Genomic DNA, 26,802 nt, shown 5'->3' with positions numbered 1-26,802 from the left:
TTTCCTGAGAATTCAAGGGCATTGCCTCTGAAGTGCCAAGCATTCTACCTCCTTCTGCTTTGGGCATAGAAGTGCTTTTGGGTACCACTCTGGTGCTAATGGGTACCAATGCAGTATTATGTACCATGGTGCAATGGGAATGAGGCCTGGGCATCTCTTCCCCTTCATGGGATTATTCTTGATTACACACACATCTCCTGATGCAGATGCTTGGCTCAGACACGGAGAAAATCTAATGTGAGCAAACTCCTTTGGTCCCCACTCTCTAGTCCTTCTCTCATCACTATGTTCTACACCTAAAACTAACATATTATATGCAAAGTATACTTCCATTGGAAAAAAAAAAAAAAACTTAGCCATTCAGTGCTGCCTAAGTTACGCTATTCCTGAATCTCAGTGACTTAACACCTATATATATATATATAATATAGTATATAAATTATATATATTATAAATATAGTATATAAATTATATATATTATTATATATTAATAATATATATTTGTATATATAATTATATATAATACTATATGTATTATTTATATATATTCTTCTGCAAGATGAATATATATTCATATATATATATAATTTATATATATATATATTCTTCTGCAAGATGTCTATCATAGGTCATCAGGGGAGCTCTGCCCATTGGAGGCAGTCAGAGACTCAGGTGGGATGATCACTCCCCATCTCAAATTCTACTAGTTCGTTTTTAATGGACAGTTATTGCTTGACCTGAGAGGGAGACATGTCACTTTCACTTGCAAGATGGCCATAGCTGTCAGATGACCTTACTCAAGGGAGCAGTGAGGTCCAGGAAGTACTGATCTACCAGGTGCTCCAAAGGAAGCAGAACTGGAAAGATATGATGAATACCACCACCAATTTGCAATTGGGCTCAAAACCAGTCTGAGTGAGGATCATCGTAAGCCTGTTGCCTGTATTATTCACCACAATTTCCTTTTCCTTCTCCAAACTTCTGCCTGGGTACCTCTACACCAGACCACTCCTTCTTTAGGGAATAAACAAAATCATCCATCCATCTCAGGAAGTCAGGTAATGCAAAAAGACATCTTCACACTTTCCCCACTCGCTAGGTTCACTAATCTAATTTGGACTCCACTAGGAGACCTGAGTATAGCAGTCTTATTTCTGGAAGATGTTTACATTACATGCTACTTTAAAAGCTGATTTTACTCTCACAAAAACGTCTAAGATTAAAGTAAGTCCATTTTACCACATGAAGCCAAAACACAGAAAAGTTGTGTGGCTTACTTAAACCTACCAAGGTAGTTAATGATAAAGTTTAGATTATAATTTTTGAGTGCAGGCCTACCTATTCTGTTCTTTCTAGACCCTTTTTATTCCTTCTCAAAAAAAAAAAAAAAGGAATAAGTGCAATTATACTCCAGAGGCTATAGAGAACTTCTTTTTTCATTTTAGTTATATTACTTTCCTTTCATAATAACTGGGAATGATGGGTGGAAGTCTGAGTAGAAGAATTTGTTCTTAAATCTTAATGAATGATCATAAAGGTATTAACTCCTCAATAATCTTAGTAAGTGGTCATTGGATTTTTAATTTTACATATTCACTAATCCCAAAAGCACAGATCAGGAAAACTAGGCATATTACAATAAAATCAAGTGCTAGTTGGTGATACTGAAGTGCACAATAATCTCATTTAATACTTTCACAATCCAGCCAATTACTCAAGTAAAACATTTATAATCCTTCCTGACCCTTCTCTTTTCTCTACTCTCCTATGCCCACCTAATCCAGCAGGAAATTCTACTGTAGCTCTTATTTCAAGATATGTTGAAACCAACCTGGTCTCTCCATCTGCACAGCTCGCCCAAGCTGCCAGCATCTTTCTCATGAAGCATAGAAACAGCCTGGTAACTTATTTTCCCGATTCCCTGCTTGCTTACTAGAGTCATTTTTCACCCCGAAGCCAGAATAATCTTTTTTTTTTAACACTTTTTATCATGTAATATAATGCACATATAGAAAAGTGTATAAAGGATAAACACAGCACTTAACTAATTATTATAAGGTGAACACCCATGTAGTTACCAATTTAAATAAGAAAAAGAAAATTACCTATACAGGGAAGCATCAGCGCTAGGTATCCCTGATCAAAGTCATTTTTCTCTCCCTCGGATGTAGTATTTATCTTGAATTTTATGGTCATCATTTCCTTGATTTGTTTTTTATGCACCCTCATACAATATAAATTTTCTAACTTCTTTTTAAATTTTATATAAACCAAATCTGATAATTTGTATTATTTTTATGTCTAGCTTCTTTTGATCTATTTATCCACGTTGCTCATGTGTTTCTGTGGTTTTGTTGATGTTTTTCCAGTTCTCCACCACTGTATAACAAATCACTCCCACTGGCACTCCAAAGTGGCATAAATGAATATTTTCTTATACTCGTAGATTCTGAGGGTCAGCAGTTCAAATAAAGCATAGCTTAGAGACTTTTCTCTGTCATGCAGTACTGGGACCTAGCTAGAAAGACTCAAATGTCTAGGGACTAGAATTATCTGGAGGCTTCTTGGCTCACGTGTCTGGCAGCTGGGCTAGTACTATAGGTCAGAGTGCCTACAAGTGTCCTCTCTATATGGCTTGGGCTTCCTTACAGCATGGTGGTGTCAGGGTCAACACTTTCTTACGTGGCAGCTCAGGACTCCAAAAGTGATTGTTCTTGCAGCGTTCAATAGAAATGTATGGCCTTTTATGATCTAGACTCTGAAGACATCGCCACCAAAATGTCAGAGTTGTCACAACCCAACTAGGTTCAAAGGGAAGGTACATGGATTCCACCTCTTGACTGGAGAAGTGTCAAATAACTTTCGGCTGTATTTTAAATAACGTGACAGTATTCCATTGTATGAATATACTATAATTTATCTACTCTATTCTCTTTTTGAAATTGTCTTCTTTGGGGTACCCTTGTGGCTCAGTCAAGGTGAGGGTCTGCCTTCAGCTCAGATTATGATCTTGGGGTCCTGGGATTGAGTCTCGCATTGGGCTCCCTGATCGGTGGAGAGTCTGCTTTCCCTCTGCCCCTCTCTCCCTGCTCATGCACTCTCACTGGCTCTCTCTCACTCTCGCTCTCAAATAAATAAATAAAATCCTAAAAAAAATAAAATTATCAAATAATAGCAATATTAGAAGAAAACTATTTTGTGAATCAGAATTTCACCACCTTAACTTAACAGGTATTTTCATTAGTCCATATTCCCTTCCAGGAATTTGTCCATATAGCTGAATATTCTTACCTAGAGGTTGTCATACAGTTTTGCTCTCAGATTTTTTTTCATTGAACATTATAACATTGAATATATCTTTGCTTCTTTTTGTCTATTTTTTAAATTTGATTTCTGTGTTTTTGTTAATTTTTTATTGAAGTATAGTTGGCATGTATGACATGTATGTCAACATTGTAATGTTATAATAGTTTCAGGTGTACGGCTAGTAATTGGACAGTTCTACACTATGCATTATACCATGTTACCATCTGCCACCACACAACATTATTACAATATTTTTTTTACCGTATTCCCTATGCTGTACCTTTCACCTCATGACTTATTTATTTTATAAGTATCCATTCTATTCTTAATAGATACTAGGGTTGTTTCCATTTTGGACTATTAAGAACAAAATCCCTATAAACATTCCTGGTATACATCAACATCTAGTACACATCAGCATGCATTTCTAGGAGAAATAAACATAGGAGTAGAATTGCTGGGTCTTAGCTATGAAATACTCAGTTTTACTAGATACTGACAATGTGTTTATCAAAGTGATTGTACCAATTTGCATTGATCCCAGGCATAAAAATAAGAACACTCTTGCCAACATAAAGTGATCTCTTTAAATATAATGCTTTTTGCTTTAATGCCCCATAGAGATTCCAACAGCCCCATAGAGATTCCAACAGCACTTGCCGTAAAAATTAAATCCTTTTCCATGGCTTACAAGGGCCTGTATGACCTGGTTTCTGCTCACCTCTGTTACCTCCTAGCACATTGCCTTGCCATAAACTTCCAGCCCCACTTGTCTTCTTTGTAGTCCCAATATAAAATACACTTGTTCCTACACAGGACCACTGGACCTCTGTTTCCCTTGCTTGAAAATCTTCAATCTCCCAGTTCGAATATCTGTTCCTCAGAGATTTGCCTGACTACCAATCTAAACTGCATTCCACTCCCCACCCCCGGTTTCTCTCCTTCATGCTCTTCTTTTTTCATCAGATCACATATCATCACATAAAATTATCTTTATTCATGTTCTTATGTATTTGCTTTATATAGCTCACCACTAGAATCCACAGTGACTTGAAATGTGTAAAAGACTGTTTTTTGAACTAATGCATTATTTTTATAATTAGTAAATAATTGAGCAAACTTGCCTTGGTGTTTGAAAACAGAAGTTATGTTCTATATTCTTCTGATGTATTTCTTTACACCTACTGCCATGCTTGAGACCGGTGAATAGTCAATAATATTAATAACTTGAATAACTTGGCCAAATAGTAATGTTGAAATTGATTGAAATCGTATGGTATAGACTGGTTCATGAAAGTTTGAGTTGATCACTATTGAGTCTGAGATGTCAATAGGAGCTATGGCCCTTCTTGAGCGTGAAAATGCAGTTTGAAGAATAAAACCCACTTGACTGCTATCATTATCAATTTTATTCTTTTAATATCTTCAGTTTCTTCTTGTTGTCTCTCCCCCCACCCTTTGATAGATAATGCTCAGGCCTCTGCTGCAGGCTATTAGGATGCTAAAATTTGACTCTAGTATTTTTGAAGCTGTGATAAAAGTAGCAGATGCTAGAAAAACCATCTCTTCAACACAGCAAGCAGCTCTTTGTTTGGCAATACTTGGAGCCTTAAAAAAGATTTTGGCGCAAATTGTTCCTTTTCATATGACCATCATGTGAATGGGTCAGTTAACTATGTGAACTTAAAACTTCTGCAATGGAAGCAGCTGAGAAGCCGGGTATGAAGTTGCACTGCTCTGGAGAAAGACATAAACGGTCAGCTTAGTTGAAGGTAGTCACTTCTGAGCTGACTGTGCTTCCTTCAGCCCAGTGACTTTTCAAGCTTTAGCTGCATCGGGCTTGTAAAACACAGATTGCTAGGTCCCTCACCCAGAGTTTACTAAGTCAGAATTAGCCTACCTATCACATTCCCAGGTGATGTGCTTGCTGCTGGTCTCCGTGTCCCACTCAGAGAACCACTGTTCCCAAAGAAGCTGTTCTTCCCTCCCCTCCCCCTCTCCAGAAATCTCTCCGATCTTCCCCTGGGGTTCCAAAGACCTATACACAAATATTCATTTTTACCCGCAGCCCCAACCTCTTTTGGAACGTGACTCTCCTATTTCTATATGACCAGTGGACATTTCTAACTGGATGAGATTTTGACAGTTCAGACTCCTTGACCTTGGGAGCATCCTCTCAAACCCAGCTCCATCCCCTCCTCCCATATTTTGGAAAATCATGTGCCCTCGTTTCTCATGTTATCCAGATTTAAATCTTTTCAACCTGTTTTGCTTCCTCTCAATCTTTGCTTTTGGTTTACTTGATTATCATAAATATGAAGAGTGATTTCTATCTAGAGTAACAGTTACTGATGACAGATAAATTTATCATTGTGGACAAAACCTCTACATCAGCTTTTTCTGAATTCTGGTACACAGACAAGTCTCAGGGGGGCTGAACAAGAACCTCCTGGGGGAGTTTACAAGTAAAACAAGGAGTTCCTAGCCCCACCCTGGGTTTGCAATTTTGAATCAGAAATCCTGAGGATGGTGCCCAAGAATCAGCATTTTGAAAGAATAGTCCTTGGACCAACCTTTGCAATTCACTGATTTAGATGGTGATGTAAGGTATTTCAATGCTGCTTGCTCAAGTCTGGGGTAATCCAAGCCTTTTCAACCCTATGGACTGAGTCGATAGTCATATTTTCCAGCAATATCAGTATTTCTAACTCTTCTTTATCCAACATTCCCTCGGTGTGTGCAAATAGATTTTAGTTTTATGTTGCTGCAATGGTGTTATTTTATTTATTCCCTGCTGATACCCACTTTGGAACTCTGCATGCAAAAAACATGGATAATGATGTGACACAGAGAAGGGTCCTCACCTTGGGTTTCCCTCTGAGCCTCTTTTGCTAGCATTCTTTAAGTTTGCCATAGCAGTTTATTCACACAATTGATCTTATATTTCCTGTCAATGAAACTAGCCCAGAGGTTTTCCCCCAGAAGACTTTTCTGATAACACAGAGGCACAATGGAATGGGCATCATGTTAAAAATAGAATAGATAATATTTCCTAGGCAATATGAGTGCCCCCGTCTTCTATGTCTTTCTCATCCCTGGGTTTCTTCTCTGGATGCATTTTTTTTCCCCCAGAGATTTCTTTTAAGGCAGAACCAACAGAGAAGAAAACAAGCTAATGCTCTGAGGCCTAGAGTGAAGTTTCATGGCACAGAAGAGGCTGGAAGGACATTCTCTGCCTCTCCTCCCCGACAGCAACAACAACAGCAAAATAGCATTTTGTATTCAGATTTCAGTGGCCTGGAGTGGGGAAAACAGAAATCCCACAAATGGTGCAATTTGGTTATTGAAGTGCAATGTTTCAAAAAGTCTAAATCAATATGGTGAAGGAGGAGATATGTCAGGGAATGAATGACTATTGGAACAGTCGAGGTGTTGTATAGAATCCTCGTCCCATTTCTGTACACATTTTTCTTGCTCCACACCTTCTTTCCACCACCACCACTGTCACCTCCACCACCTCCCCTGCCACCACCATTCCATCATTATCACTGTCCCCCATACTCATCACCTCCCCCATAGCAATAGCTTCCAATCCCAGTGCCGCCACCATCATGACCAGCCAACTTTCCAATACCCTCTGCTAACTTCCCACTCTCCCTTCTGAGGAAAAGCCCTCATTAAGACTACAGTTTAAAAGACAGATGAGGTCAGATCCATGTGCTCTCTCTACAACACAGTAGCAGAGATCAGTTTCTTTTCTGGACTCACATGAGTGGTTCAGATTCCCCATTTTTCTCAGGGCAGGCTTTCAGGAACAAAATCTCTCAAGAGAAGAGGATGTTTGTTCTGTTCTGCCTTTCCAACCCCTGTGGGGACTGTTCCAGGCACCACTCAGCTTTGCCCTGGGTTCCTCTCCACAGGTTTCCAAACTGAAATCAGACCTGTTTAAAATAAGCCTCTGTGGAAGAACAGTATCAAGGAATGCTTCTTTTGCCTGGAGGTAGCACCTACTTTTAATTTTTAAGTATTTTATAGAGAAGTATGTAAATCTACATACTCTTCAGGATTGTTGTTTGCAAGAATCAGTAGTCAACACCAAGGGACATTTTTTTTTCCTCAGTGTTTTTTTTTCTTTTAATTTTTAAATTTATTATGTTAATGTTAGTCACCATACAGTACATCAGTAGTTTTAGATGTAGTGTTCCATGATTCATTGTTTGCGTATAACACCCAGTGCTCCATGCAATACGTGTCCTCCTTAATACCCATCACCGGGTTCACCCATCCCCCCACCCCCTCCCCTCTAAAACCTTCAGTTTGTTTCTTGGAGTCCATAGTCTCTCATGGTTTGTCTTCCCCTCTGATTTGCCCCCCTTCATTTTTCCCTTCCTTCTCCTAATGTCCTCCGTGCTATTCTTTATGTTCCACAAATAAGTGAAACCATATGATAAATGACTTCATCTGCTTGACTTTTTTCACTTAGCATAATCTCCTCCAGTCCCATCCATGTTGATGTAAAAGTTGGGTATTCATCCTTTCTGATGGCTGAGTAATATTCCATTGTATATATGGACCGCATCTTCTTTATCCATTCGTCTGTTGAAGGACATCTCAGCTCTTTCCACAATTTGGGTATTGTGGACATTGCTGCTATGAACATTGGGGTGCATGTGGCCCTTCCTTTCACTACATCTGTATCTTTGGGGTAAATGCCAGGTAGTGCAATTGCTGGGTCATAGGGTAGCTCTATTTTTAACTTTTTGAGGAACCTCCACACTGTTTTCCAAAGTGGCTGTATCAACTTGCACCAAGGGAAATGTGAAGTTAGAAGTCCTCAAGACCTTGGTTGGCTGATTTTAACAACTCCAGTATTTTCTCAAACTAACTGTACCTTTTCTAAAGAATAATAACTCAAATAAAAAAAAATCCAGCATCAATGTCTTTGTCTTCCAGCCCCACATCCTCCTCCACCCCCACTTCTACTCCCATAGTCTTTAGGATTTTTGTCTTGTTTTGTTTTGTTTTGTTTCTGTTATAAACATTCCAAGATAAAAAAAACTGGGTGATTGTCACAAAATGAAATGAAAATGTTCACAGCTCTGTTCTCACAGATACACAGTTTGGGGCTTAGAGGTCAGTTCTCCAGTTTACAGAACAAAGCAATAAATGCTTGGCTAATGTCCCAGGGTAGAATGCAATCTGTGTTATTCTGTTTTTCTGGGGGGTTCTGCAGTTCCCCTGATCATCAGTATTGAGTTACATACATGCAGCATGCAGCATACAGCAAGTTACCCATGCACAATTAAGCCGCATAAAAACTGAATTCCATACAGGGCACTGCTCATCTGAATTTTCCCTATGATGTGTGTCATAATCATGATTGAGATAGTCTGGATACTGATCACACCTATCCCTGAAAGGATGTTTAACTGTGGCCTTCTTAAAGCAAACAAAAAGATGTGTTGATAATGAGTGAACAAACACCCTGAGAGGAGAATGGTGTACAATTTACTACAAATAATTATGTATAAAAAGAATGCACATGGGGTGCCTGGGTGGCTCAGATGGTTAAGTGTCCGACTCTTGATCTCAGCTCAGGTCTTGATCTCAGGATTGTAAGTTCAAGCCCCACACTGGGCCCCATGCTGGGCATAGATCCTATTTAAAAAAAAAAAAAAAAAAAGAATGCACATATTCAAAAGAAGGAATTATGCAAACCAGTCATAGACCTATTTTGTTTTATTATTATTTTTTTAGCTCTTAAGTGCTCTTTTTTATTATGTTAATCCCCATACATTACATCATTAGTTTTAGATGTAGTGTTCCATGATTCATTGTTTGTGCATAACACCCAGTGCTCCATGCAGAACGTGCCCTCCTCGACACCCATCACCAGGCTAACCCATCCTCCCACCACCCTCCCCTCTAGAACCCTCAGTTTGTTTTTCAGAGTCCATCGTCTCTCATGGTTCGTCTACCCCTCCGATTTCCCCCCCTTCATTCTTCCCCTCCTGCTATCTTCTTCTTCTTTTTTTTTTTTTCCTTAACATATATTGCATTATTTGTTTCAGAGGTACAGATCTGAGATTCAACAGTCTTGCACAATTCACAGCACTTACTAGAGCACATACCCACCCCAGTGTCTATCACCCAGTCACCCCATCCCTCCCACCCCACCCCCACTCCAGCAACCCTCAGTTTGTTTCCTGAGATTAAGAATTCCTCATATCAGTGAGGTCATATGATCATATCTTTCTCTGTTTGACTTATTTCGCTCAGCATAATACCCTCCAGTTCCATCCACGTCATTGTAAATGGCAAGATCTCATTCCTTTTGATGGCTGCATAATATTCCATTGTATATATATACCACTTCTTCTTTATCCATTCATCTGTTGATGGACATCTTGGCTCTTTCCACAGTTTGGCTGTTGTGGACATTGCTGCTATAAACATCGGGGTACACGTACCCTTTCGGATCCCTACTTTTGTATCTTTGGGGTAAATACCCAGTAGTGCAATTGCTGGATCATATGGTAGCTCTATTTTCAACTTTTTGAGGAACCTCCATACTGTTTTCCAGAGTGGGTGCACCAGCTTGCATTCCCACCAACAGTGTAGGAGGGCAAGACAGAAGAAAGAGAAATTAAGGAGTCGATCCCATTTACAATTGCACCCAAAACCATAAGATACCTAGGCATAAATCTAACCAAAGAGGCAAAGGATCTGTACTCAGAAAACTATAAAATACTCATGAAAGAAATTGAGGAAGACACAAAGAAATGGAAAAATATTCCATGCTCATGGATTGGAAGAACAAATATTGTGAAGATGTCAATGCTACTTAGAGCAATCTACACATTCAATGCACTCCCCATCAAAACACCATCCACTTTTTTCAAAGAAATGGAACAAATCATCCTAAAATTTGTATGAAACCAGAAAAGACCCCGAATAGCCAAAGGAATGTTGAAAAAGAAAAGCAAAGCTCGCGGCATCACAATTTCAGACTTCCAGCTCTATTACAAAGCTGTCATCATCAAGACAGTATGGTACTGGCACAAAAACAGACACATAGATCAGTGGAACAGAAGAGAGAGCCCAGAAATGGACCCTCAACTCTATGTTTTATTTATTTTTTAAAGATTTTATTTATTTATTTATTTGACAGAGAGAGAGAGAGTGAGAGCACAGGCTGGGAGACTGAGGGAGAGGGAGAAGCAGATTCCCCGCTGAGCAGGGAGCCCGAAGTGCAGCTTGATCCCAGGACCCTGGGATCATGACCTGACTGGAAGGCAGCCACTTAACCAAGTGAGCCACTCAGGCGCCCCTTGATTTTAAATACCAACCAAATCACAAGCTAGATATGGGAGCTCTGATGACTGGGCTTCTCAGAGTTTCATTTTCTTAATCTGTAAAATGGGAATAAAAATACCTAAATTATTCACAATATTTGCAAAGTGATTAGATCTATACATAGTAAGCACTTAGTAAGTCATGTCTCCACAGACTTTGGGTTCTGCTCTGAGTCTTTAGTTTCCCCTCAACAACACTGTGCCTACAAAAATAGGTCTGGTATTGATGGCTGTTATCTGCTATACTGTATGATCTGTGCTATAAATTTTTTGCTTCAAAGCCCTCTGCTTTATTCTAGATTCGAGTCTTGTGAAAAGCATGGCTGAATGGTACTAGGACACTCCAAGTTTCAAATCTAAGAATTTATCATCACCAGTGTATTTGGCAGAAGCCTTATGTCTGTGGGATTCACATTATTCTCCACTATAAAACACCAGGTTGGGAAGGAGAGAGAACCACTTTCAGTGGGAAGAGGTGGTTTTTTTTTTTTTTTTTTTGGCTGGGAATGGAAACTGAATGTGGAGTCCCCATATGACTCTCATCACCCCTCTTGTGTATTGCTATTAAATATTTCCCCAGGAATGATAGCTGGGCAGAAAGGAGTCATGTTTAATGACTTTATGCTAAATATTGTGTGGTTTACACTGGCACACATGCATAAACACACACACACACACACACCCCTAAACTGGCCATTAATTAAATAACTATTTATTCTAAAACTCTGATCCTTATCTTTTTTAGTTAATCAGATGATCAATATTTATTGAGTGCTTATGTGAGTCATTGTTTTAGTAGACACTATGATGGATAAAGACAAGTATTAGGGTGCATTCTTTGCTTTTAAAAAGCTTACAGAGTCTTGGAAGGAGCAAAACAGAATCATTTGATACCAGTCAAGGACAAATAATAGTTTGAAATGGTGGTGATTTCAGTGATGTGAACTTTCCCAAGATGTCAGTGGGTTAATATGTTACTCTCTTTGGAAAAGAGAATTAATGAATTAAAGATGTTTAGACTCTTTTCTATGTTCAAATTGGGAAACTGGGTGAGGTTTATTTATTTATTTTCATTTTTTAATTCCAATATAGTTAACATACAGTGTTATGTTAGTTTCAGGTGTACAATATAGTGATTCAACAATTCTATATATTACTCAGTGCTCATCATGATAAGTGTACTCCTAATCTCTTTCACCTTGCTTACTCACTCCCCCATCTCTGCTCTGGTAACCATCAACTTGTTCTCTATAGTTAAAAGTATGTTTTTTGGTTTCTCTCTTTTTTTTTCTTTGTTCTTTGTTTTGGTTCCTAAATTCCTCATATGAATGAAATTATGTGGTATTTATCTTTCTCTGACTTATTTCACTTAGCATTATAACTTCTAGATCTATCCATGTTGTTGCAAATGGCAAGATTTCATTCTTTTTTATGACTAATATTCCAGTGTGTGTGTGTGTGTGTGCATATATATATATATGGCATATATATATATGTCATATATATGTGTGTGTGTGTGTGTGCATATATATATGACATTCTCTTTATTCATTCATCTATTGATGGATAGTTAGGCTGCTTCCATAATTTTGCTATTATAAATAATGCTGCAAAATACATAGGGGTTCATATATCTTTTTGGATTAGTGTTTTTGTATCTTTGAGTAAATACCTAGTAGTGGGATTACTAGATCATACTGTATTTCTATTTTTAATTTTTTTGAGGAAGCTTCATACTCTTTTCCACAGTGGCTTCACTAGCTGGCATTCCCACCCACAGTGCACAAGTGCACTTGTTGTTTCTTGTGTTTTTTATTTTAGCCATTCAGGCAGGCATGAGGTGACAACTCCTTGTAGTTTTGATGTGCATTTTCCCTATGATTAGTGATGCTGAGCATCTTTTCATGGGCCTCTTAACCATTTGTATGTCTTCTTTGGAGAAATGTCTGTTCATGCCTTCTACCCATTTTTAATTGGATCATTTGGAATTTTTTTTTTTTGGTGTTGTATAAGTTCTTTATATATTTTGAATACTAAACCTTTATCAGATATGCCATTTGTATATATCTTCTTCCATTCAGTAGGTTGTCTTTTAGTTTTGTTGATGGATTGTTTCCTTTGCTGTGCAGAAAATTTTTATTTTGATGTAGCCCCAGTAGTTTAATTTTGCTTGTTTCCCTTGCCTCAGGAGACATATCTAGAAAAATACTGCTATGGCTAACATCAGAAAAATTACTGCTTGTGCTCTCTTCTGGGATTTTTATGGTTTCAGGTCTCACATTTAAGTCCTTAATCTATTTTGAGTTTATTTTTTTTGTGTGGTGTAAGAAAGTGGTCCAGTTTCATTCTTTTGCATGTAGCTGTCCAGTTTTCCCAACACCATTTGTTGAAGAGATCTTTTCCCATTGGATATTCTTTCCTGCTTTGTCAAAGATTAATTGACCATATGATTGTGGGCTTATTTCTGGGCTCTCTATTCTGTTCCTTTTATCTATGTGTCTACTTTTGTGCCAGTACCATATTGTTTTGATTATTACAGCTTTGTAGTTTATCTTGATACCCAGTATTGTGATATCTCCAGTTTTCATCTTTTTCAGGATTGCTTTGGATATTCAGGGTCTTTTATAGCTGCACACAAATCCTAAGATTATTTGTTCTAGTTCTGTGAAAAATGCTGTTGGTATTTTGATAGGGATTACATTAAATCTGTAGATTGCTTTGGGTAGTCTGGACATTTTAACAATATTCATTCTTCCAAACCATGAGCATGGAATATCTTACCATTCGTTTGTGTCATTTTTAATTTCTTTCATTAGTGTTTTATAGTTTTCAGAGTATAGGTCTTTCATGTCCTTGGTTTAATTTATTCCTAGGTATTTTGTTATTTTTAGTACAATTATAAATGAGATTGTTTTCTTAATTTCTCTACTTTTTCGTTATTAGTGTCTAGAAATATAATGAATTTCTATATATTATTTTTGTATCCTGCAACCTTACTGAATTCATTGATCAGTTCTAGTAGTTTTTTGGTGGAGTCTTTAGGGTATTCTATATACAGTATCATGTCATCTTCAAATAGTGAAAATTTTACTTCTTCCTAACCAATGTGGATGCCTTTTATTCCTTTTTCTTGTCTGACTGCTGTGGCTAGGAGTTCCAGTACTAGGTTGAATAAAAGTGGTGAGAGTGGACATCCTTGTCTTGTTCCTGATCTTAGGGGAAAAGCTTTCAGTTTTTCCCCATCGAGGATGATGTTAGCTGTGGGCTTTTCATATATGGTCTTTATTATGTTGAGGTATGTTCCCTCAAAATCTACGTTGTTGATGGTTTTTATCATGAATGGATACTGTACTTTGTCAAATGCTTTCTCTGCATCTACTGAAATGATCATATGGTTTTTATCCTTTCTCTTGTTGATGTGATTAATCATGTTGATTGATTTGTGACTGTTGATCTACCCTTGCATCCCAGGAATAAATCCCACTTGATCACAGTGAATGATTTTTTTTAATGTATTGTTGGATTTAGTTTGATAATATTTTGTTGAGGATTTTTTTCATCTATGTTCACCAGAGATATTGGTCTGTAGTTCTCTCTCTCTCTCTCTCTCTCTCTCTCTCTTTTTTTTTTGTAGTGTTTTAGATCTTTTTGAAATCAGGCTAATGCTACCCTCATAGAATGAATTTGGAAGGTTTCCTTCTTCTACTTTCAGAATATTTTGAGAAGAACGGGTATTAACTTTTCTTTAAATCTTTGGTAGAATTCTGGGTGAGGGTTTTTATTCATCTTCTGTTTAGTTTCTATCTCTTAACCTTTCTTGATCTCCAGCTTTATTTTTTTTTCTCTAGAGCAGTACTGTACAATGCCACATATATAATATGTAATTTAATTTCTAACAGCTACTTTTTTAAAAAGTAAAAATAAGAAAGAGGAATTAATTGTAATGACATATTTTATTTAAGCCAATATATTCAAATACTATCATTTCAACATGTCACACTAGTACATTTTAAATGTTCAGTACTCACATGTGGCTAGTAGTCACTGTATTTATTGGATACAGCAACTCTCGAGCCTAATAACCACTGGATGCCATCAGGGAGATCTGGGCATCACCATGTCTCTTGTTACAAAGAATGCTGACTTCCTTCATGGATGTACTACTTTCTTCTCTCTCTCTTTTTTTTTTAAGATTTATTTATTTATTTGAGAGAGAGAGAGAGACAGAGGAGCGGGGAAGGAGTCTTGGTGCTCAATCTCCACACCCTGAGATCATGACCTGAGCTGAAAATAGAGTCAGACACTTAACCAACTGAGCCACCCAGGTGCCCCTGGAGGTTCCACTTTCTGGCAATAAGAGGTATATTCTCCTGTCAAGGATCTTCTTTTCTTATTCTTCCTGTTTGTCTGTAGTGGTCCAGGTGAGAATCTTGGCTTAGTTCTCAGCTCTTCCTTCCTTCCTCCAGTTTCTGCTGCTGCTGCTGTCCAGTGAGAGATGAGGGCAGAGCCACACCTCCGGGGAGTTAGCGGAGGCTTTGCAGACTTGGGGTTTGGGCACAGAGCATCCAGAGGGACCTGGATGGTGTTTAATTAGGATCACAGATAAGTGAGGAAGAGGAAGGCTGTGGCGGAGGATGTGGCAAACCTGAACAAAAGGACCCTCCTGCCCTTCTGCTCCCTCTCACTTCAGTGCTCCATTAATATGATCTGCCAATCCCGCTTCCCCACATGGGGATGGTGCTGGCAGGTGGTGGGGTCAGAGAGTTAAGAGACGAGAGAGTCTAATTTGGACATTTTCACTTTCACCATATAATTCTACTTACATTTTGCATACAAGTTATGAGGCAAGAAAAATTCTATTTTGGTTCTTGATCTGGAATTACTTGTCTCTAAGACATTCGTTTACTTCAAAACCATAGCCTCAGCAACTGAAGTTTGCCAAGGTCTGAGCCAAGAGCTGAGGATATATAAGGGAAGGTAGGAGCTGGTCCTTATTCTCAAGGTTCTCTGTCACACACTAGCCAGGAAGTTTGTGGGTGTCATCAAATTAAAACTTTCCAAATATGTTTGTTCCTTCATTGAGGGTATCTTTAGGGCAGAAGGACTACAGTTATTCTTGCCTTATTGTCTTATTTTTATTTGAATGTCATGCACTTCTTTAAGTGCTCTTCAGAAAAGTTAGTGTCTGAATGAACAAAGTGAATAGGAATAATTATTCTGTAACCTAGGTAGAGTTGCCAAATGGTTGACCTTCTAATAGTGGAATTTCAAGCATCACTAAACACACAGAAGATGCATTCAGGAGGACAGAGTATCCTTTTACTCTCTCAATTATATTATTACTATATACGAGAGCAACTGAGGTGTGTGGGCCGGTGCACCAAGAACTGGCAATTAGAAGTAAAATGTCTCATTTCTCATGAAGTCCCCACCCCCTTGGATTTGGGCAGGTCCCGATGCAGCCACTTCCCTTCAGAGGACCAGTCACTTAAACTCATTTAGCCTTTAGTTTTCTCACCTCTAAAATGAAACAAATTGTTTTATCTAGCTAGATATGAGTTAGAAAGAAATGAGATAAAGATCTGTATATGAAATACATCTTCTAGAATGTGTTTGGCATTTCAAAAGTAAATATAGATCATTTCACCCTCAAAATAAAAACCAAAGTGACTTCATTCCCCAGGTAGAATAAAATCCAGTCTGTTTATCATGGTCTTAATCCTGCATACCCCAGACATGGCCTCCATCAAATTTCCACCTGTAGTTCAAACTTGTTCCTAACTTTAAGCCCTGGAACTAGTCCTTTATTTTTGGAAAGTTCTTCCCCAAGACCAAAGGTCAACAACCTTTTACTCTAAAAGGTCAGATGGTAAATATTTCTACCTTTGGGGCCATGTGGTCTCTGTTGCAACTATTCAACTCTGCTTCCTATTGTAACAGAAAAAAAAGCCACAAGTAAACATAAACAGATGAGAATGGCTCTCTTTCTCTGTTCCAATAAAACTTTATTTACAAAAGTAGATGATGAGCTAGATTTGGTTCACCATAGTCTGCTGACTCTGACCCTAGACTTTTCCACATTTGACTTTTTCTGGTCATTCCAGTTTTAGATCAAGTAGAATCTGAAGCCTTCCTTGTCAACTCTATCTAAAGTCTCTCTGCATCACCTCTTAAATATTTTGACCTGCTTTGTTTCCTTCCTAATAGGTACTTATATCTTAAATTATCTAAGTTATTCCTATGTTCATTGGTTTATGGTAAGTGTCCATTTTTCATACCATCATAATCTTAGTTCCTAGAGCAAGGACTAGAACAGGGTGGGTGGTAGGTGCTCAATAAATATTTTATTTCACACAAAACTAAATAATTTATTTATTGAATAAAATTCAAGATGGAAAATTCCAAATTTTAGTAGTAAGAAATCAAGATCCTTTGGGGACAGTCAGAGGCACATGAAGATCAGGGTTTCCTGCAAATTATGAATTCACCTACATGATCTTTCACAAATAGGTCTACTAAAAAGCCAGACCTATGTGAAACCAAGTTATTTTTTATTATTATTGATATCTGGGTACAATATAAACTGAATATCACTATCTTTTTCCTGGCTAAGAGATAAATACATTGGTCATCACAGTTCAAATCAGCAGCATAAGTAATTCTAGCTCATTAACAGCTTGTGTGCACTGAAATGGTTTTGATTAGGGTTTTTTTTTTTAAGATTTTCTTTATTTATTTGAGAGAGAGAGAGAGAGTATGCACAGAGGGAGAGGGAAAAGAAAACTCCCTCCTGAACAGGGAGCCCAATTTGGGGCTACATTCCAGGACCCCAAGACCATGACTTGAGCCAAAGGCAGACATTTAACCAACTGACCACCCAGGCACCCCTTGATTAGGGTTTTAAAGGCAGCTTTTAATAAACCAAGATAGTGTATACACAATGCTATTAATCAGCATTCTCAATCAAATGCCAAGTGCATGGTTTTGCAGTGGATACTAAGGATGCTAGCAAAATGAGACAACCTTTTCCTTCTCTGTCATCAAGAATAATTTTTGTAATGGGAGACAGACAAAAATTAGATACATAGTGATTGTGGCATAACAAATGATGGTTTGGCAAGAAGCAAAGGACTCATGCAAAAGGTTTAACCAAAGAGAAGTTAAGGAAACTATGAGAGTACTACATACAGAAATGAGGACAAAGCTAAAGAAACCATCTAAGAAATGTGAGGCACTCAAAGACTCAACAACAGTCAGAAGTCATTCCCGCCCTTTAGCCGGAAGGAATTAGGGAAGAAAATTATATTACCAGAGTCCAGTGAGAGCTGGGTCCTGAAGGAGAGGCCAGCCAACAGGGGCTCTGGCCATGGAGAAATGTGGTTCTTACAAGAACCCCAGCAAGGCAACCTTTCTGTCATTCGATTCTGCCAAACCCAACAGGAAGTCAGAAGGTATGAGAGCTGGTATCTGTAGTCTATAGAAGCCAGGCTTCCTGGATACCAAGTTAGAGAATAGATCTGACATTGGGAGCTGGGGGGAGCAGAAGAAAAATAGCTAGCATAGAAGGAAAGGTAGGTAAGCTACATGACAAGAGGTTACATCTTAGAAATCTGTATTCAGTTGACTTTATTTATTCTGCAGTATGGGAATGCAACAGAAAATAAAAGATCAAAGAAGTTTCATGGGTGTGTATTTTTAATACTTCAGGAAGTAGGTCAAGAATAAAAAAAAAAAAAGTTTCAGGATTACTGGCAAAGTTTGCCTAACTCAAGCCAATCCTTTTGAAGGCCACCAGTCTTGAGGGATTAGAAAATAACTTTCCTGTCTGATGCCTGGGGAAGAAACATCCAGAACTAAGTATAATTTTTTTCCTGGGAGAAAGAAACCAGAGTAAAATCCTTCATCTCCAGAACAACACTGAATCTTCATTATTGACAAAAATAGAAAAGAAAGAGAGCTTATACATTCCTGGTAATGAAGGTTAATCTCTTATAAGCAATATTCTCTCTCTTTTTTTTTTTTTTTACTATTATCAAGCAAAATAAAATGTCTTTTTGTCTGCCGAAATAAACACTATAAAACCAGGTCCTGAAACTAGCATCCTAGGACTGGGATCTCTAGCAGAAGGCCACTTTGCTTTAACATCTACTAGAATGAACACAAGTTAGATGTTAATCCATCTCTTTTATGGATTATATGCTTGCCTAGAGGATAAATATCATGCTGTTCCTATGAGTCTTGTCTACCATGTGCACCCTTCCTTCCCACTCCTAGTTATTATGCCAGTGCTATTTCTTAATAAGTGAAATTACAATGTTTTACATCTTTTACACCACAGTTCTTCAAGTAACTGTATTTTAAACTCTTATTATGAAATGAAAAGTTTGATTTTTCCCAAATAACTAGTTGCTTTCTGAACTGACTTAAGTGATATGTGTCCTAAACTTGTTGCAAAGTCTTGGTCCAAGTGGCTGCTAGAGGGAAGGAAAGGAAATGCTGGTTACTTCCTTAGCAGATTTCAGGAGCACAGTTCTTTTATACTAAGGTATTTATCTCTCATGCTGTTCAGAGTTGTCTTCATATGATCCAAGCAACTTATTTTGGAATTCTCTCATCATAGATGTTATTAAGCTCTTTCTTAAAGAGAAATTTAGAAGAAAAAGGCATTTGTATAAAATATTTTCAATAGCTGTCTATTTGAAATTAAAGTTGATTTCATTGTTATGCTGGCTTAGCCGCTAACTAAATTTGTGACCTTAGATAAGCCACTTACCCTCTGTGGTCCTCAGTTTTCTCATCTATAAAATGAGAGCGATGGGTTAAGAGGTCCCTAAAGCCCTTTATAATTCTAATGGACTGTGATTATGCATCTATGTTATCCCTGGAAATATCATGAAACATAAAAATAAAACTGATTGAGTTGAATATGGTCCAACAATTACAAAGAAATATTTGACATTGTAATCATGAACTCACATCAGTTAGTCTTTTGGCTCTTTAATTTGGGAAGCAGATGCTTGATTGCTTGTTTAAAACCTGTGTAAAAAGTCCAGCCTAGCCTTGTGAAAGCTCAAAATATTCTTAAGCAGGGATGTCAATTATATAATTTTCTAGACCTGACAGTTTGGTTGAAATTAACCCACAGCGTATTTGAAAGCCTTTTTCTTTTGGGAGCATCCAGCGTATTTCCTATTGCTTTCCTCCTGGGTATCCATTTGTTATCAAAACCAGAAGCACAGTATGGCATCCAAAGTGAAATTCAGTGAGGGCTGAGGTTACTTTTCTACATTTCCCAGAAAAGGAACAACTATTGCATAGGAGAGGATTGATGTGTGGCCATCTGGGGTCCTTATTATAATCTTTTCTTTAAGAATGAGGGATTGGAATGTTAATGCATTCAATAATCTATGAATTATAAAGGTAGCTATACTGCTTTGACCTTTTCAACATTTGGTATTTTGATTGAGTGGCCATTCTGAGCCCGTTCTTTTTAACAGCTCTATTACTCTGTGGGAAAGAGGAAGGCTAGACAGGTCTTGAAAATACATTCGTCTTGAAGCAAGAGTAGTAGGATTTAGTTTGAATGTGCCAAAGACAGTGCTGAGTGTTTACAGAACTTTCGTGTGTAATACTGACAATGTCACTTGTGAGATAGTTTTATTATCAGATGAAGATGCTGAATGAAGCTCAGAGAAGTGGCCATAGTACCTCAAAGGTAAAAGGGAAAGAAAGGCAACAATAATCTCAGGACTGTGTGATGCCAGGATCTATGCACTTTCCAGAGTATCCCAGGCTTTACATTTTGAAAGTTGTAAGTATATCTAGTGTGCAGTAAACACAAGTAAACATCCTAAAATCTTGTCTTACTCTAGACTGAGCTTTTAGCATTGACATCTCCTAAGAACCTCTAAGTGCCAGGTACTCTTCTGTGGCTGGTAGAGTGATGAACAGGACCAAAATCCCTACCCTCAAGGAGATTACAGCCAAGGAGTTTAACTCAGGGTTAAGGGAACACACAAGGGATGATGAGACACCCAGGGACAAGCAATTTAGGGGCACTGGTACCTAACCCCTCTGCCCAGATCCTAACAGATAAGGGAATAAAGTAGTGTTACTGGAGCCTAGTGATAAATGAAAACGGATGAGGAGCTACGCAGGAGAGAGAATATTTCCAGAGGGCAAAATGAAATGCCTTGGCCATAAGGGAGGGAAGAAGAAATACCATATTCTCTCTTTCTTGTCCTCTGTTCTCCTGACAGTGTCTTCCATTACCTAAAACCGACCGGAGAGTAGCCATCACAAAAATCCAGTCTGTAAAGGACAGCCTCTCGTGACTCAGAGCAGACAAGCAACATGGAAAGTGGACTAGGGAGAGGCATGGGGGATCACCAACAAGATTGCTTTCCAAAGCAAAGGAATAATGTGGCTCAAAGATAAACTCGTGTCTCCATTTCTTTCAAAACAGAGTAACTACCTGCAGTTTTTTTTTTTTTTTTAAGATTTTATTTATTTGACCGAGAGAGACACAGTGAGAGAAGGAACACAAGCAGGAGGAGTGGGAGAGGGAGAAGCAGGCTTCCCGCCGAGCAGGGAGCCCGATGCGGGGCTTGATCCCAGGACCCGGGATCACGACCCGAGCAGAAGGCAGATGCTCAATGGCTGAGCCACCCAGGTGCCCCTACCTGCAGTTTTTAACTGATGTCATTTCTCAGCTTCTTCACATCAAAAATCTCTATGGAGTTTTAGCTAGAGCAACCTTACCTGTGGGACGCTGAGGGGATAAAGTGGTACTAGGGATAATGGGGTGAACTCAAATCAATCTGTGCTTATGACCTAGGTGTTAAGAGTGAGAAATGAAAGAAATATTGTCCTTCCTCATTTTGTTGTAGAGATTTTAATCATACAGTCTTCTTCAATTACTGAGATAAAAGCATATAACTGATGATGAATTCACAGATAACATTGGGTGCTGTGTGCCTTTGAAAGATTGAGAGAAAGACTCATGATATTGATAGCCCATCAAAACTGAAGATGAGATTTCAAAATGACAGTGGTAATGAGGGTTCTTTATTGGCTACTACCTTGATTCAGTTCTATACAAGGCAAAGAAATAAATACATGATTCCCTTGAGTGAAGTTCAGGCAAAAGCTGATTCTGTGACATTTTCAGATTGTTTTCAGAGTCTGTGCATTCAGTAAGTTTTATTCTTTTAGGATATTTGATAGACTACAGTTTTATGTTAGTTTTTTTTTTAATTTTAAGTATTAATTATTAGAAACAAGTTTACCTAGAATACTGGCCAATAAAAGAGTATTAGGAATTATGTTATTGCTAGGAAGACTCTGGAAATATTATTAATAAGTTAAAAAGTGAACCATTGTGTGAGGAACCTTGACTTTTAGCATTCATAAATCCAAATGCCAGAAAAATATGTAAAAATACTAATTTAATAAAATTTCAGAAGACCAGGGGAAAATAGCCTTATGAGAGAGCTCTATATCTTCTCTCATAGACATGCTATTGTAGATAAAGGAGAGATGTGTTCCAATAAGAAAAGTGAAATCTTGGTAAACCTTCTGCAGTGATACTCTCCAGCAAATAGTCTTGAGAGTAGGTTTTGGTTTGATTCACTCAATCTGTATTCATTGAGAACCTTCTCTATGTGGTTAATTTGATGCTGTAGAAGGTAAAAAAGTTATCGTCAGATCAACAGTAGACCTATGAAGAGGAATGCACTTATCAAGAACTTCAAAAAAGTACACTTTCTGCTACGAGCCTTGGTAACCTCATCTGTTGGCATAAAATCTATCAGGAGTCTTCCCAGTAGGCTCCAAGAGTGACTGCATGTCTCCCCATCTAAAGCATTTATCCAGGAATATAATTAGTTTTATATTTAATACCTGAGACTTCCTCACAAGCAGAAAATGTCATGAAAGAGGAAAGTACTGGAAAGTACTGGAAAGTACAGAAAATGTCATGAAAGAGGAAGGGGATGATATAAAAGTTGGAAGGGATACATTTAGCCTGCTTTGCCTTTGATATGAATTGTATGCCTGCAACTTCTGTTCCCTTTATGTTCACATGCTGGCTGAGCCATTGGCCAACTGGGACTCAGGTGACTACCCAACCAGGTGTACTTATTTCCCACTGGTATATGGTTGTCCTAGGATTTTCTTGGATTATAGAATATTTTCTGAAAATAAAGAAGTTATCTTCTACTTTTCCCCTAAAGCATTACTTTCTTATCAGCTTTGGCATAAACAGAAGACACGCTCAGTTATATGTTGCCCAAAAGAATGATTCATTGAAGGATATTGTGAATTTTAATGTTCTCTCTACCCAAAACACAGACCCAGGATTTGAGATGATTAGATGTACGCAGTTTAATATGGTTTTTGCCTTTTTTTCATAGGTAGTGAGTCTGAAGGAAAGATGTTCAGTTCAGTGACCTTGAAGTATGTAGTGGCAAGTATGGATAGTTTATATGTGGTGCTGCATAGCTGAAACAATGGAGGACATAAGGAGGGGAAGGAAGGAAGGAAGGAAGGAAGGAAGGAAGGAAGGAAGGAAGGAAGGAAGGAAGGAAGGAAGGAAGGAAGGAAGAAGGAAAGAAGGAAAGAAGGAAAAAAGGAAGGGAGAGGGAGGGAGGGAGGGAAAGAAAAATGTATAATTGTGGGCCCTTCTACTGGTAAGGAAAGGAGATGATTTATAATGTAGCAAAGAAATTATCATGGTGTTTCTATTATCTATGGAGCTGTTTTTGGCTTCAAATTCAAAGTTAATCTTTCTTCTCAAAGAAGTGGGGTACAAAATGCCTTGCAATTGCTGCAGACATGCTGACAAACTCAGAATATTCAGAAATGAGCAGATCAAAATTCTCTCTTTAAAAATGGAATACCAACATTTTCAATTAATGAATATCTGCTGTCCAGCATTTTGCAGCATATGAAAGGGGTAGAGTGAAACTTCGCACTGAGTAATTAAGAAGAGAGGTTGCTGGGCGCCTGGGTGGCTCAGTTGGTTAAGCAACTGCCTTCGGCTCGGGTCATGATCCCGGAGTCCTGGGATTGAGTCCCACATCGGGCTCCTGGCTCAGCGGGGAGCCTGCTTCTCCCTCTGACCCTTTCCCCTCTCATGCTGTTTCTCTGTCTCTCTCTCTCTCTCTCTCTCTCTCAAATAAATAAATAAAATCTTAAAAAAAAAAAGAGAGGTTGCAAAGGCCATAGAAATTGTCACTGAAACTTAGTGTTTAAAGTCTGAACTTTGTAAAATTGCAGACAAGAGACAGAGAAATCGAAGTGGCAACATGTGATCAGCTGTGAACAGAAGTGTCCTAGGAAAGTAAATTGAAAGAGCCCTGATAGTGAAATAAGTGAACTAGACTTGGTTATTATATAGGAAAAATAATTTATTTACAGTGTCAATGAATGATGTTTCAGAGCATTTAATAGGCATGGAGAATGTTAAAATGGAGGTAAATACGTAGAAGCACCCATACTTAATGGACCAGCAAGTATTTTTCCTCAAATCCTCAAGGAATAAGTGCTTTTGTGTGTATACTTTGGGAAATGTTTTTATAGGATATGTATCAGACTCAAGTAAACTCTAACTGGTAAGCATTATGGTTCCTCGAAGGGATGGGCTAGATAAATGGTATCCCTTCCAGAATTGTTTGATTCACATGATGAGCAAGTTTAATTAAATTGAATATGCTTTAAAAATAGAAACCTGATCTTCATTGAACTAATTTAAACAAAAGATTATAAAACCAATAAAAATAAGGGTTCAGTCATCAAAAGTGGAATCATGGAAAGACAGCAGAGAACAGGAAGGTGACCAGGTCATGGTATCTGTAGAGGTGTGTAATCACTAATGTGGAATTAGACCAACCTAACCATAGTCACTGCCAGTGAGGTCATAGGAGATGTTTTATGGGAAATGATTCAGTAATGTTTCAATTGTTGAATCTCTACGTAAGAGAAAAGCAATTGTAGGTACTAATTTGTCTGTGAATGTATTAAAGAAGTTGGGGTCCTACCTTGGTGATTCTGACTAGTGGGGACAAGGCCACAGTTGTAGTTCTACATAATTATGGCTAAAGTACATCAGCTGGTTAACAATTGTCTATATCCAGTAAATACATTAACTGTGCCTGACTGAGGGTTGTCGCCCCAAACCACTTTTGTTGGTCTACTTAGTTGTTAATTTAATTTTTTGGTGTGTGTGTGTATGCACTCACATGCTCGTGAGTGTTTAAACCATTAAGGTCTCTGAGCATACCAAATTTTGTTTGTTTTTGTAAAAAGATACATAGTTGTTTAGCTGGGAGTGGGGAGGGGAGCAGAGAACAAGCATAGCTTACAATTTAGCAAACTCTCAAAGCACTCAACATTTTTCTTTCCTGGTGAATCTTTCTGCCTTTCAAAGGCCAGCATGCAGCATTATTTTTCCCCCTTTCTCGCAATCTGCTTTCAATATGAATTTTTTTTTTTTTACCTTGAGTTTCAACATTTTCTTATTTTACAATAATAAAAAGCAGATTTTTACTCACACATGCAGTGGCTTTGTTTTTTTCCACTTTGTAGGAAAAACTGCATTTATTTATTCATCTTTTTTATTGTCACACTCAAAATGAAATATGCTTCTTTTCAAAAGGTTTACTTTGACTCTTCAGTGCTGAAGTGCTATTTCTAAAAAATCAAGTGGCAATATTCTGTGTACAGTACTGGTGGAGATGCAAGAGAGAAAGCATGAATAGTGAAAGTTCCATCCTTTGATAGTGGTCAGATATTCTCAAAAAGCTAGTTGTATGGACAAGTTTTATTTAAGAGGGACGGAACATAAATTTTGTATACAGTTGTATGACTCCACATAAGGTTAATTATAATCAACTTTTTTTTTTAAGATTTTATTTATTTATTTGAGAGAGAGAGTGAGAGAGAGAAAGAGCACAAGAGGGGGGAGCGGGAGAGGGAGAAGCAGACTCGCTGCTGAGCAGGGAGCCCGATGTGGGACTCGATCCCGGGACTCCAGGATCATGACCTGAGCCGAAGGCAGTCGCTTAACCAACTGAGCCACCCAGGGGCCCTCAACTTATTTTTATTAGCACTTCTTTCTGTCATTGTTACCTACGGAAGCTTATCGTGATACAATTAAATACATACATTCACAGTATATTTAACTACATATATAGTTATATATATAGTTTTGTATATAATTAAATATATATATGAAACTATATCTTTTAACTATATATATATATATATCTTTTAACTACATATAGTTAAAAGATAAACTGAGGAATACTAAAATTTTTAAGAGCTTATTTGAACAAAAGTCTATGTGAGTGAGGCTGCATCCAATCTAGCAGATAGAATAAAGTTCCGAGGAGCTATACAGAATGAGAGACATTTATAGACAGAAGGGAACAGAAATGAGGAAGTTATACTAGGCAAAAAAGTGGGTTGATTATTATAAAATTACTTTCCTTTAGGGAAGGGTGGGGTACTAGCAGGCAGATGACCTCACTAGTGCTAACCGTGACTCCTGAATGATGGGGTTTAAGATTTCATCTCTGGGAGAGCCAACACTGTAATTAAGTCTTGGTTTGGTGATGTGGGGCTTAGCGTGATTCCACTCTGGACATTTTGTCTTGCTTTTAACTACAAATATATATGCAGACACACACACATATATATGTATATATATATACACACATATATACATATATACACACATATATGTATATATGTGTTTATACTTATATATATATTTTAACTATACATATATATAAGTTCATATATATTCATATATACCTAAAAAACACATTTTTATACATACACATGAATAGGGAATATGTATTAAGAGTCTACTAACTTGTTTGTGCTTGGACCACAAAGATGTGTTACACCCAGTTTTTCTCTCAGTGATCTGTTCTTTAGATGCGGATGTCTTAAAGTACACATCAAATCCCTAGAAGAGTGCCTTCCATGAACAAGGAACTAACTCAATGAATATTTATGGAGTAAATTAATGCATAAAACTGCACAAGTGCAAAGCAATGTGCGCTATCTGGTGAGCTAAAAATGCACTAGAAAGTTCAAGAGTTTTTAAAAAGTGGAAGAAACCTGGAGAGCATTG

This window comes from Mirounga angustirostris, unplaced genomic scaffold, assembly GCF_029215605.1.
Source record: "Mirounga angustirostris isolate CCGP_5_RB_7025 unplaced genomic scaffold, mMirAng1.0.hap1 SCAF_3, whole genome shotgun sequence".
Taxonomy (NCBI): Eukaryota; Metazoa; Chordata; class Mammalia; order Carnivora; family Phocidae; genus Mirounga; species Mirounga angustirostris.
The sequence above is the reverse complement of the archived record's forward strand: the minus strand, read 5'-3'. Positions refer to the sequence as shown.